A 15,143-nucleotide genomic window follows, 5' to 3' on the forward strand; every position below is an offset into this window, starting at 1 on the left:
CTGAACCCCCTCAGTGAGATCATTAACAAGACTGGCTACGGATACTGACTACGGAACGGAGCAGTTGTCAGCCACCTCCTGTACATGGATGACATCAAGCTGTATGCCAAGAGTGAACGAGACATCGATTCACTGATCCACACTACCAGGCTATACAGCAATGACATCGGGATGTCATTCGGGCTGGAGAAGTGTAGTCGGATGGTAACAAAGAGAGGGAAGGTAGTCAGAACTGAGGGAATTGAACTACCAGAAGGCAACATTGCAGACATAGAGGACAGTTACAAGTACCTGGGGATCCCGCAGGCGAATGGGAACCATGAAGAGGCCGCTAGAAAGGCTGCAACCACCAAATACCTGCAGAGGGTCAGGCAAGTCCTGAGAAGTCAGCTGAACGGTAAGAACAAGATCCGGGCCATCAACACCTACGCCCTGCCCGTGATCAGGTACCCTGCTGGGATAATAAGCTGGCCAAAGGAGGAGATAGAAGCCACTGACATCAAGACAAGAAAGCTCCTTACCATGCATGGAGGGTTTCACCCCAAGTCCAGCACCCTGAGGCTGTACGCTAAGCGGAAGGAAGGGGGCCGGGGACTGGTGAGTGTCAGCACCACAGTCCAGGATGAGACAACAAACATCCAAGAATACATTGGGAAGATGACCCCAACTGACCGAGTGCTCAGTGAATACCTCAGGCAGCAGAAACCCAAGAAAGAGGAGGGAGACGAGGAACCATCATGGAAGGACAGGCCCCTGCACGGTATGTACCACCGGCAGATAGAGGAGGTGGCTGATATCCAGAAATCCTACCAGTGGCTGGACAAAACTGGACTGAAAGACAGCACAGAGGCACTAATCATGGCAGCACAAGAACAAGCTCTGAGTACAAGATCCATAGAGGCTGGGGTCTATCACACCAGGCAAGACCCCAGGTGCAGGCTGTGGAAAGATGCCCCAGAGACAATCCAGCACATAACAGCAGGGTGCAAGATGCTAGCAGGCAGGGCATACATGGAACGCCATAACCAAGTGGCCGGCATAGCGTACAGGAACATCTGTGCCGAGTATAACCTGGAAGTCCCAAGGTCAAAATGGGAGACGCCCCCAAGGGTGGTGGAGAATGACCGAGCTAAGATCCTGTTGGACTTCCAGATACAGACGGACAAAATGGTGGTGGCTAACCAACCGGACATAGTGGTGGTAGACAAACAGAAGAAGACGGCTGTAGTGATCGATGTAGCGGTTCCATTTTAAATTTTTATTGTGTTGCATAGCCTTGTTTTTAAATATGTTACAGCAAAATCGATGACTTTGTGTGAGATGCAACAAATATATTTTCAAACAAACATTCATCCTCTTGTGGGCTAATGCACAATCGAAAAAACAGGCTAGGAAACGTACGAGGCAGGTACGGACATTAGACCAGGGGTTGGCGACCGCGAGCTGCAGGCTCTTTTGGCCTTCAGCTGTGGCTCCCGCAAACTTTGGGTGAAAAAATAAAAAATAAAACTAAGAAAAATTTCATGTTACAGGCATAACCTTCCCTTTAATACGACGGAGTATAGGGGCCACATTAAGAAAAATATTTTTGACCATTTTGAGAATAAATTTGAAATTTTGAGACTACAGTTGTTGTCTTAAGACAAACTGCCACAGTTGCAATGCCCTCTGAGTTAGTGAAATACTTCAGAATCTGTTTTAGTAACAAGGACGCAAATGATTTCTCTTTTAGCACATAAACACAGTGTAGTGATCAGTATAAGGATGTTGAAAAGATGGTTCATCTGGTCAGAAGGAAAAACACAAGAGTTTGTGTAATCTTCTCTCTCTTCATGTCTCCACTTTGCTGTAAGTTGATCCAGACCACAAAGCTAGCTAGCAGTTACTTGCCAAACTCAAGCCAGAGGTTTCTCTACTACTTCTCTAGTACGATGAAGTCCAAACACCGCTCGTTCCTGGACACTCTGCTGTCCTGCATGAATATTAAAGTGACTTCTTACAGCCCTGATATGGAGAAGCTCTGCAGTGATGTTTAGAAAATAGACAAAATGCAAAGTGATGTTTTATGTAAAAGTAGGCCTGCGCATGCCAGTGTTGCTTTTTCTCCTCTTCAAAGCATTTGTTAAAAGGTTCTTAAAATAAAAAGATATCTTATTACATTTGTATTAAGTGTATGTATTATCCTCTCAGAATTGGGTCTGTGACCAAATGTTTTCTAGTTTGGGATTTTATGCTGTTTGTTTTTGAATGTTCATCGTGATTCTTATTTTCATGGTTATTCCTTCGTCATATTTAAAGTGTGTTTTGGCTAGCCTTCAGTTCATCTTAGTTCTCTCACCCTCAGTGTCTGTCTTCTCCTGTGTTTACTAATGTCTCCCCAGTCACTATCACGCTCGCTTGTCTTTAGTCTGAGTCGCCTTCTGTATTTCCTTTTGATGTTTCTGACCCTTTGTTGTAATGACTTGGTGCTATAAGTAAAATTGAATCGATTTAATTTAAATTTTTTTTAAAAGAAACAACAATAACAAGAAAAAAAATCAAGAATCAGGAATAAAAATACATAAAATATACAGCCCGTGGCAGTGAGAATGTATCCTAAGGAGGACTATTGATTCTTAGCAAGATTAACATAAGGCAGCATTATGCTGTACTATATTTTGGACCAGTAAGCAATTTGAGGAAGTTTTTAAGGTGGAACGGTTTTAAGGATGATGAAACAGCTGTTTACCACAATGACAGTTCTCACTCACTTAAAAAAAAAAGTTTGGTAACGCCACAGGAACACTAGCTGAAAATGCCTTTTATATCACGTAAAGGCAACGTATCGTCTAGTATCAAGGTAGTATAATTTTAGAGTTGCATTTTAATAAATACAAATACGTTCGGGCATTTATTTAAACTTTCACAGCTGTTATGATAATTGCATCGTTTACAGTTATTATGGTGTGCCTTGATGATCTCGTTCGACTTCTGATGTGCCTCAACAACAAGAGGATTGAAACTGCCACAGTACAGCATAAGGCTGTAAAGGTGGTTAAAAGGCTCATATCAGTCCAGTGTGCTTGTAGAGGCCTGTCTCGGCGGCAGATAGTGAGCAGAATTATGTGACGCAGACTGTAGACTACAATGTGAGGAGAAAGGACGGTTGAAATGCGAGGAGATTTCAACCTTTACAGCATGAATAGCATATCATAGACTTTTCTTTTTTTTTTTTAATGCCAACAGTTTATTATTGGCGACCTAAATGACCACTCCAGATTGTTGCGTGTAGCTGTCAACTCAATTACTCAAACAAATCATAAGATCCATGATATATATATATCAAGAAAGGAATAAGTATATATATATATATCAAATAAGGGAAATATATCAAATGCACGTCAAACAAAATAAGAAAATTTTAGATATACAAAATTAATTAGGTACAACATTGGGATGATGATGATGATGATGATGATGATGATGATGATTAATGATTATGATTATTACTACAACTGGCAGAGAAAAGTTTGACTGTTTGAAGGTGTCCATCAGTATAAAAACTTGTCTTACCTTTTCTCTGGTTCTCTCAGCTTTGAAAAGAAATGAGAGAAAGTGGACATGTCATGATCAGGCTGTGTGCAGGCAGGAGAGGACCCAAACGCAAACTCACGGGAAAAAAAACTGAACTCAAAATACAGCTTTATTGCTGACAGAGGATAAAGGCAATACAAAATAATATGAAACTAAACTGGGAAGTACTAAGGAATTGACTCACTGAAACACACGGAGGGGCACACAGTCATGAGGGAGAACGCGACACAGAACTGAGGGAGACGCAGACCTAAATACACAGAGGGTTAACGAGGGAAGTGGGAGCACACGAGGAACACAGGTGACACTGATACTCATGACAAGGCAGGAGTAAACGCAACATAACGCATACAGATGAGGGACTGTCAAAGTAAAACAGGAAGTGCACAGAGGTTCAGACAGGCGGAGAGAGAGAGGACAGACATAACGGGCTGGGGAAGACATTGAATGAAACACGAGGGGAAACGAGGGCTCAAAGATACACAGAGGGGCAAAACTCACAAGGGGAAATCAAATACGAAACAACTTAACAGAGCAACCCAGGAACCATGGCCTAAATAAAGAACAAAATACAAAAATACATGAAAATTAAGAATGCTGGGCCAACATGGCCCAGGATCATGACAGGACAACTCAGCATTTAACTAGAAATCAGAGAGGGGAGGGGGAAAGGGGGGAGATAATGCTGTAGCTCTATATGCACACAAATACACACAAAAACACACACACACACACCTCTGCAAAACTTTTCTGTTCTGTTTTTGTTTGTTTATATTTTGTTTATATTTCTAATACTTTGTTTCATAAATTTACCAATTTACTAAAGTTACCAGATGACTGAGAAAGCACAGATTTAGTGTTGAAGAAAACTGCTATAAAGTATTTGGTGCATCTTCCAGACACTGAAAAGAAGATAAGGATGACTTGGTGAGGACGTAGAGGAAAGTATTCAAAGGAAGATGTTAACAAAAAGTTTTCAAGCATGAGATTGCCGTGCAGAGCTGTACTGACCACAGAGGGATAAGCTGATGAGCCATATGAAGATACGGGAAAGAGTTGTCTAAGCTTTTTTCTCATTTTATATTTTTTAGAAAAAAGTGTAATCTTAACTGCATGCCTCAGTTTTATTGCATGATAAAGAAATGTCTGATTTCGGACTGGCAAGGAACCATTCTGTCTTTGGCAGAGGTGTGATGGAGTAGAGCTGTCTTTGGTCTATAAGTAATGGAGAAAAATGTAGAAATGGCAGACATTAGCTACAGCACAAGATGTTTTCTGATGCTTTGGTCCTGCTGCAAAACATTTTATCTTAGTGAAATTGCAAATTGCCTTTATTTACAAAGAAGATCACTTGGTGCCAAGCTTACCATACACTGAAAATACCACTCATGTTGATATAAAGGTCCCCAGCCACCACACTACAGAAGACAATGAAGACAAAGAGATACAAAGCAGCTGAGTGAACAGGCGTTTCCAAAATGAGACATGTTCACTTCAAAGCTGCAATTTTTTGGCATAGCATATCAATCTGTTTATTATACTACTGCTGCTGTTACTGCAACTTAATTGTATGACTGCAGATGTCAAAGGACCATAAGACCATAATCTAATCAAGTCCATGATGTTGATTGTTATGAATTGATATTTTTTGAATGCTATACGCAGTAGCCACCTTTTCTCACATTTATAAAAATTATTACATCAAAAAGAGAAGAATTAACTACCCAAATGATATCAGTTAAACCCAACCCTCGAAATGTAAACTGCTGAAGGGTTCCTTTGTACAGCCCAACACTGCCATCTACAGTAAAACTGATGTTAACACAGCCTCAAATTCTTTACTTCTTTATGATTAGTGGCTCATGTTTAAACTTTAGTAGTTGTTCAGAAATATTTTGCTTAATTTCCAATTTCCTTATGTTCTCTGAGGCTGAGGTGATGAACGTTTAGCACAGAGGATCTCAGATATTTTGCGGTTTAAGTCTAATGAAGTCAAATCTACAGCTGTTGTAGTTGTAATACTGTCGTAGAACACACTGGACACACACACACACTGTCAACAGATAATGCATACACTTGACACTGGTTTATATTTCTAATACTTTGTTTCATAAATTGTGTTACCACCTAGGATGACTAGAGCAAAGGTCTTAGACCTGCGACTCGAGAGCTACTTTGGCCATTTCCAGTGGTTTTCCAAAGTTTTGATCAATGTTAAAAGAGAGATAAACATGTTTTTAACATTTATTTCAACATTTCTTTTTTTATTTATTGATGTGCATCGTCACTTGGCACCTTGCTCTTTACATTTTGCTAAATGTCAATTATAAGAAAATACATAAATTGATAGTTGTGATGGATCTCATATCCAAGGCAGTAAAAGTTGGTAGTGAAAAGAGAGAATTTAAAAATGCACAAACAGATTTCCTTCTTTTCACTGCTGCTGCAGGCTTACTTATGTGTTTGGTCTGCAGCAGGACTTCTTGCTGTCCTTATAGGTATAAGAATTAAAACAAAAGTGAAAACTCTCTAAGGCTGTTCTTAGCAATCGACGTCCACTCCATGAATTAGTGTCAAACACCAGCAACCACCAAATGTCAAGAGCAGTTGTGGAATACAGTCCAAGTGTCATGGTCTGGGTGAGTGCTGGGGTCCTCATCTGAGTTGCTGTCTCCACCTGTGGGTGGAGTGGCTGCACTCTGGCGCGTCTCCACAACTGCGAGCAATTATGCTGCCAGCTTTTACGACTGGCACTCACCACTAGTCCTCGCCAAGTGTTCTGGTAGCCACAGTGCTGGCCACCACAGTTTTGTTGAGAAGAGTTTCCCACAGAAAGCAACTGACCTTTTGTTTGTTTCTACAGCCTTTCAGCTAACTCCATCCATGTCAAGATTCACCTTCATCTTGTTGCTGGTTTAGTTTTGGCACTTCAGTTCCTCGCAGCTCCAGTTCACTCTACTCATCTGCCTGCCTTCCGGCCAAAGTCATGGCAGTCCACCGATTCCCTGCTTTGGTGTCTGGCTGCCTCACCTGGACCTCTCGACCTCCCCCTAACACCAGTTCTCTACTTGCAAACTGTAAGCCTGAAAGACTCTGCTTTGATTCTTCTTCTCGGGATTTCATGTCTTTAACCACTAAATATATAGTGGCTTGCAAAAGTATTCGGCCCCTTGAACTTTCCACATTTTGTCACATTACAGCCACAAACATGAATCAATTTTATTGGAATTCCACGTGAAAGACCAATACAAAGTGGTGTACACGTGAGAAGTGGAACGAAAATCATACATGATTCCAAACATTTTTTACAAATAAATAACTGAAAAGTGGGATGTGCGTAATTATTCAGCCCCCTTTGGTCCGAGTGCAGTCAGTTGCCCATAGACATTGCCTGATGAGTGCTAATGACTAAATAGAGTGCACCTGTGTGTAATCTAATGTCAGTACAAATACAGCTGCTCTGTGACGGCCTCAGAGGTTGTCAAAGAGAATAAAGGGAGCAACAACATCATGAAGTCCAAAGAACACACCAGACAGGTCAGGGATAAAATTATTGAGAAATTTAAAGCAGGCTTAGGCTATAGATTTCCCAAGCCTTGAACATCCCACGGAGCACTGTTCAATGGCAGCATCATGCTCTGGGGGTGCTTCTCTTCAGCAGGGACAGGGAAGCTGGTCAGAGTTGATGGGAAGATGGATGGAGCCAAATACAGGGCAATCTTGGAAGAAAACCTCTTGGAGTCTGAGGTTCACCTTCCAGCAGGACAACGACCCTAAACATAAAGCCAGGGCAACAATGGAAAGGTTTAAAACAAAACATATCCATGTGTTAGAATGGCCCAGTCTGTAGATGTGCAAAGCTGGTAGAGACATACCCTAAAAGACTGGCAGCTGTAATTGCAGCAAAAGGTGGTTCAACAAAGTATTGACTCAGGGGGCTGAATAATTACGCACATCCCACTTTGCAGTTATTTATTTGTAAAAAATGTTTGGAATCATGTATGATTTTTGTTCCACTTCTCACGTGTACACCACTTTGTATTGATCTTTCACGTGGAATTCCAATAAAATTGATTCATGTTTGTGGCTGTAATGTGACAAAATGTGGAAAAGTTCATAGGGGGCCGAATACTTTTGCAAGCCACTGTAGACACTCCCAGCAGTAATACACGTTCCAGACATGTATTCCAGTCCTGACTTTATTCCTAACCTTCCTACTTTTCAATAGTCTAGGAACTACAAGTAAACCAGCAGTTTGAGAGTGAAGTGTTCTTATGGGGTGATATGGTACTATGAGGTCTGGTGTAGAGTCAACAATCTGTCTCTGAACATGGACAAAACAAAGATATAATTGTCTGAGATCACTGTCCACTGAATATCGATTGATCCTCTGTGGAGGTTGTCAAGAGCACCAAATTCCTTGGTGTTCACCTGGCAGATTACCTTTCCTGGTTCATCAACACCAGCTCCATAAGTACAAAGGCCCAACAGTGTCTTTACTTCCTGTTGAAGCTGAGAAAAGCCCATCTCCCACCATCAATTCTCACTACCTTCTACAGAGGGACTATTGAAAGCATCCTGAGCAGCTGCATCACTGTCTGGTATGGTAACTCCACCGTACTGGATCACAATACCCTACAACGGATAGTAAGAACAGGGGTCCGTTCTTCGTACCTCGCTTACTACATCCAAGATCAAATCATCGTGCTAACTTTGAGCTCGCTAATCCGGTTCTCCGAACACACCTGTTGTTGACGATTAGTACAGCTGGATGAAGTAATGTGAGATCACTGGGTGGCTTAAAAGGGGCTACGCATCGATAGTAGAAACATTGATCGGCAACCCTTTGATTGATCGGCAAAAATGTCGAGGGAGCGCGCACAGTATCTTTCGGCAGCAGAGCAAGAACTCTTGATTGAGGGATTTCAGGAGTTTCAGAGTTTAATTAAAATGCAAGGGAACACTGCAAAGGCTGCAAAAGCAAGGAGAGAGGGCTGGCAGAAAGTTGCTGACAAATTAAACTCGTAAGTAATTTATTATATTATATTACATTATATCCTCTTTCACATTAGAGCCACAACAGGACCCACTAGAACATGGGAACAAGTAAAAGTGAAATATAAGAATATTCTACAGAATGGTAATATTTATCACTTATATTGCTTTTAGTCTCTTGAAAAGAGACCCTGAAATAATCTGTTTGTTTGTTTATAACAGCAACCAAAAAAAGGGCAGAGCAAATAAAGACAGGTGGTGGTCCTGCACCCCCTCGTCACACCCCGGCAGAGGAGCTGGCCCTAGGGTTGAATGCCACCAGACCCATTGTTGAGGGCATTCCTGGGGGCAGCTCTTCCTTAGACGAGCAGCCGGGGTGCAGTAGCAGCAGCACCTTCATAACTGGTAAATGAGCTCATAATTCTATTTGTACAATGTAAAATATTTGGTTGTTGCCTTAATTAAAATGCTTTTTGTACTGTGACATTGTGGGGTTTTTTGTGTGTAGTTTCACATAACACTCCATCACTTTTACCTGTTCCCATGCAAGGGGTGACTGAAGCATGCACAGTAAGTTGGGGGAGATTATATATATCTTTTTTTTAATTATTTATCGTTTTTATAGCCGTGGTCTCTCATCTTGGTTAGACGAAATAATTTAATATTACTACTCTAAAATATGAATTACATCTGAAATAATCAAATACATGAAATAGAATGATTAATAGTACATTTCCCTTTTTTTGTAGGAAATGACCTGTATGTATCTGTATGAAATCAATAAAAGAATCAAATACTGCATTATCTTTAGTTACATTGATAATATTTATTTATGGAAAAACAGTGGAGAAATATCGCTGTTGCTTTCGTATAAATGAAGTGTACATACCTGAGTGGCCGCGATCTAATCCTGTTTACATAAAGAAAGCCTGCTCCCAAGCAGGTTTACGCTTACGGATCTGTTGCTATGACAGCAAGTCCCAGATGAGCTTCAGAGAACCGAACGATCCAAGATCACGCGAAATTGTCAACAATCAAATCCAGCTAACTTACTTAGCGAGGTACGAAGAACGGACCCCAGCTTAGAAGATCATTGGAGCTTCTCTTCCCTCCATCACAGACACCAGCACTGTGGAGGACCCCACACATCACACACACACTCTTCACCCTGCTGCCTTCTGGCAAGAGGTACCAGAGCATTCTGGCCCTCACTGCCAGACTGCGAAACAGTTTCTTCCCCAAAGCCGTCAGACTCCTGAACACTTGACTGGAGACACACACACAAATACCTTCATACACGTCACTGCCAAGTACTTATCTGCACAATCTCATACACACAAACACGCCTTCATACATCAAGTAACTGTCATTGCTGCACTTTTCTGTTGCACAGTTGTGTCTGCACTGTCTTGTGTCTGTATTGTTCTGTTCTCTCTAGTCTGGCACTGGCTTTGTTTTGTTTTTGTTTTTTGTAATTTTTGCACATTGCCCTTATGTAGTCCTGTTTTGATTGTCTGTTTTGAATGTCATTTGTAGCACCATAGTCTTGGAGGAACACTGTCTAATTTCACTGTGTACTGTACCACTGCACATGGTTGGAATGACAATAAAGCCAGTTAACTTGACTTTAAAGTAAGATGGGCCCTGATTATTATTATTATTATCATTATTATTATTATTATTATTATCCTGACTATATCACCCTGTATGTTAGCGAAAGGATTTTGAATTAGTTTCTGGATTTAAAATGAAGCAAAGTCAAAACATACTCTCTTTTTCTAGCATTTTGGATACATTTTGCAATAAACAAGTAGACTGTTACATTGCAGCTGATGAAGCTAATCACGGAAATCGTTTTAAATTAGAATCTGTCACAGTGAAGCTGTTCATCATACTCTGATGCAGCTAAAACCATGCAGACAGAAATGAACAAATAGTGGTGTAACCACAGCTATCAAAACAGGGCAGAACCTATGAATAAACATATACAACATGCCCCCATTTCTTCATATCAGAAAACTTTTCCGGCTTTGACCTGCTGAATGTTAGAAGTTGTAACATTTTTGTTGCAATACAATATAAGATACAGATACAACTCAACTCCCGTTCTCTACACTAACCTAAACCGCTTACATATGTCATTTAAACTTTTTTGCAAAATTCTAAAAACCTTGTCACTCACTGAAACATATTTTGCAAAGTAATGGACATCTACAACCATCCGGTACCACCTTTGACAAGAAACAATGTGAACAGATGTGATAAACCGCTTTTTACATGAAATCAAAACGTATGAAAGTAAAGTAGGAAATGTAAAGTATGAGACTCTTCATTGCTATGGATTATTCATGAAACTGTGATGGTTCAAATTTTTGTCACACATACCGAGGTGTACATTAATGATTAATGTATCTGATATGTAAGTTACATTAGTTGATGGAAGTGCACAATATATAAATAAATCCTTTATTTTACCTTTACTAAATTTGAGTGCATGCTATTCCTCACTAGCTGATTATAGCAGTTTTCTGAATTACCAAAGCTCAACTCTACGCTCTCTACACTAAATTCTCAAAATCATTAAAGAAACAAGCGCCTGAAAGACGGCGAGTTTGTTGTTATTATAATAAAGAATACATCAGCGGGGGGGCGTTTTAAAAAAGCACTACCCTATCACACATGTCACCAATGGTATTCCCCCCGCCAGCCTCCGGGTCTCTCCGGGGCCTCCCCGCCCACGGGTGTTTTTTGTCCGGTTTCGGGCAGGCTCTGCCGGAGATGTCCACCGGAGGCCGCTGTTTAACTAACCCAAATCCCCAGATTCAAGATTCAAAGCGTTTTTTTGTCATGTGTGCAAAGAAAAGGCATTTCTTTGTGGAATGAAATTCTTTCTCTTTTGCCGTGCTATTTGTAGATAAAATACAAATAGAATTAATAAATAAGTGGAGACAAAAAAAAATGAAGTGCTAAATAGATTAATGTGCAAAAGAGCTATGAGCTGGTTTGATATGAGAGAAGACCTGACGTGCAAAACTTATTGTTACTGTTCAAGAGTCTGATAGCAGTGGGGAAGAAGGAGTTGGTGAGTCGGGATGAAGTGTGAACAGTCGGTGTTGGGGGTGTGTGAGGTCTTTGAGGATGGAGGCAGCTCTCCTCTGGACTCTGCGATGGTAGATGCTCTGCAGAGAGGGCAGCAGGCTCCTGGTGATCTTCTCCGCAGTTGTTATAACTCTCTGCAGGCGTTTGCAGTCCATAGCAGTAGTGCTGCTGGTCAGTGTGCTTTCCACAATGCAGCTGTAGAACCTGCTGAGAATCTTGGCCGACATAACAAATTTTCTCAGCCTCCTCAGGAAATACAGCCGCTGCTGAGCCTTCTTGACCAGCTGTGTGGGGTTCAGTGTCCAGGTGAGGTCCTCAGTGATGTAGACGCCTAGGTATCTAAAGCTGCTCACCTTCTCCACTTCACTCTCCCGGATAAACAGCGGCTGGTGAGGCCTCCTCTTCTTCCTCCTGTCTACTATCATCTCTTTTGTCTTATCATTGTTGAGGGTGAGGTTGTTGTCCTCACACCATGACACCAGACCGGCCACCTATCTCCCGCTTCGTCCCCTCCAGTGATGCGACCAATCGCTGTAGTGATTGTGATAAATATTGGAACCGTTACTATACGCCATTTCTTATGTCAATAAGGGAAGTAACACAAAGTGAAAACCCTAATTTCAGCAGATGCTTTGTTACCACGGTGATTTTCACTATATAGTCATTTTCTTTGTAGATTGAGTGAGTAGCTGGTGAGAAATCCTTTTTTTTTTTTTATAAAACAGGGTTTTAAATGTGTAACAAATACACACCCATGACATGATAACAAACTTTGTGCATGTGAGCACAGCTATAACCAGTGTTGGGAAGGTTACTTTTAAAATGTATTCCAGTACAGAATACTGAATACATGCCCCAAAATGTATTCTGTAACGTATTCCGTTACGTTACTCGATGAGAGTAACGTATTCTGAATACTTTGGAATACTTAATATATTATCATGCTGTTTACAACTACATGAATGTCCTATTGCTGTGATTTATTACTGTTACTGAAGGTAAAGGGACCTCTGGCTAATACGGTGGGTTCCGTGTCGGGCTGGTAGCCGAAAACTAGCTTTACTTTGTTGTCTGGGTCAACTTTGCTTGCGGGAGACAGAGAGAGGCGTTGAAAGGCTTCTCCAAGGGAACTTATTTTTTCCGGAGGAAAACACGAACACAGTGTACAGTTGAGTCTTAATAGCTTACTTACAAATGGGCTCGTCAGGCACTCTTCTTGGCTGCTGTGGTTATTATTATATTTACATGCTTCCAGCTCCCGTTTTTGCCCCGTGACAGCTCGGACTTTTCCTTTCTCTCCCTCCCTCGCTCACAGACACATAACGGGTATGACAGTCCATTCTCGCTGCAGCACGGACTACACTGCCCATCAGGCTACATGCTTTAGAGCTATGCCTGTAGCATTCTGCCTTTTAGCTTAGCACAACAACAACAACAAAAAAGCGCTCTCTCACCCAGGAAACACGCAGAGAGAGAGCGCGTCACCCGGTAACCATGGCAACCGTAACGCTGCCGCCTGGAACAACATTACGTAGCTGTCAAACAAACCCAAACAATCCTGACCCGCGACAATATGAAACAGGAAAGTACCGCCGTGTAATCCATTTATTTCAACAAAGTAACTGTATTCTGAATACCACCTTTTTAAACGGTAACTGTAACGGAATACAGTTACTCATATTTTGTATTCTGAATACGTAACGGCGGTACATGTATTCCGTTACTCCCCAACACTGGCTATAACTGCTGTCATGGGTTTGATACATTGGCCGGAACTTCAGAGGTTTTGTGGGTTTAGTATGAAGCTTTTCTTTTGTGCTTAGAGTTTTGAGAAGTTTACATGTGATTAAAATCTGATGATGAGCTTGTTAAGCAGAAAGTGGCACTAGATCAGGTATGTTGGTGGAGAAAGTATTATCTTTACTTTATAAAACAGACAGCTGAACACAATCTTGTATTCTTGGTACTTTACTTGACAATATAAAGCAATTGTTGTGATTTGATTCTATATAAATAAATTTGAACTGAATAGAGTCCAACGTAGAGGACAAGGGTGAGTTGTCATATTGTCAGGAGGTGAGGTGAGTTTTTTTTCTGGCTGGCAGAAAACAAAAACTTCTATTAAAACTCTTCAATTGTTTCATACAAATCAGCTAAAGAGTTCTGATAAAATATTTCTACTCTCCCTTCTCCTACCTTCCAACAACAAATTTAACATTCCTGGAAAAGATGAGCTTTCTAGCATTTAAAGATGAGATAAAGAGTAAAATATATCTTCAAACTGTGAGAGGTGTGGTGGTGGATGGGCAGATGTTTTCCTGTAAAAGGAAACTTAAAATCCTCTGAAAGGAGAAACACAGTTCCACATTCTTTCAAACCTGTGTACACACAAAAAACATGGAAAGGAAACAGAAGTAAACTTCCAAGAAAGAAAGTGTTAAAAGTAAAAGTTATGGTCAGTGCCAAGTTTAATGTTCAAAGTATTTTATACTCATTATGATATTATTTTCTCTGTTATTAAAACTTGATTGATGTAGACTATTTAACTCGTACTCTGTGTGGTGTAATCACAGGAGCTGCATGTGTCTGAATGCAAAGCTGTTTTAGAAGAAAAACAAATTGCACAGATTAAACACAGCCTCTACAGAATAATGCGGTTGACATGACTGATTGTTAACGCCCATTGTTGTTTTGCACTCTGCCTGGATACTTCCTGGAACATTTTGTGGTTTCAGGTGTGACTTGAAGTGTGGAGAACAATCACAGACTGACGTGAGTCTAAGATATTGATGTGGAGAGTCTAACAATGTTTTTAAAAACAATTCATGCACACTTTCACTACTTGAGTTTGTCAGGCTGTAAAAAAAAAGTTAAAAACTATCACTACACCACCAGCAACATAACAATAACCAAATATATCCTCGTGACAACCGAGAAAACAAGTATCTTTCAGTTTAACTCTTTCTGTGATGTCCTGCTTATTTGGAGCTAAAAAAGGGCCACCCAAACACATGAGATATCATTGGAAAGGCCAGCGTGTCCTCTTTTGAGCATGATAGGACTTATTAGAGTAGCTCAAATAAGTCAATACATATAGACCAATAACAATTGTCTAATAAAGAGGACATAAATGGATAGGCTGGTTTTCAGGAGGATATGACGTTTATATAAACAAAAAGCCTCTTGTTAGAACATAAACTCCTTTGTACAGCCCAACACTGCCCTCTACAGTGAAAAAGATGTTAGGACAGAATTCTTGGTTAATTATGTATTTCATATTTGCCACTTACAACATCACAGACTCTCTCAGATATTCTCTGCAGCATTTTGTGTTTCTGCAGTCATATCAGACTGATACTGTTTTTTAAGAGCTGTTGTTGAAATTGTGTTAAACATTTCACACACACATCATCACTAGAGTATTTCACTACATAAATAAATTCATATTGGTTCATATTTTATATCCCTTTTGTTAC

The sequence above is a fragment of the Oreochromis niloticus genome, linkage group LG3 (assembly GCF_001858045.2).
Source record: "Oreochromis niloticus isolate F11D_XX linkage group LG3, O_niloticus_UMD_NMBU, whole genome shotgun sequence".
NCBI lineage: Eukaryota > Metazoa > Chordata > Actinopteri > Cichliformes > Cichlidae > Oreochromis > Oreochromis niloticus.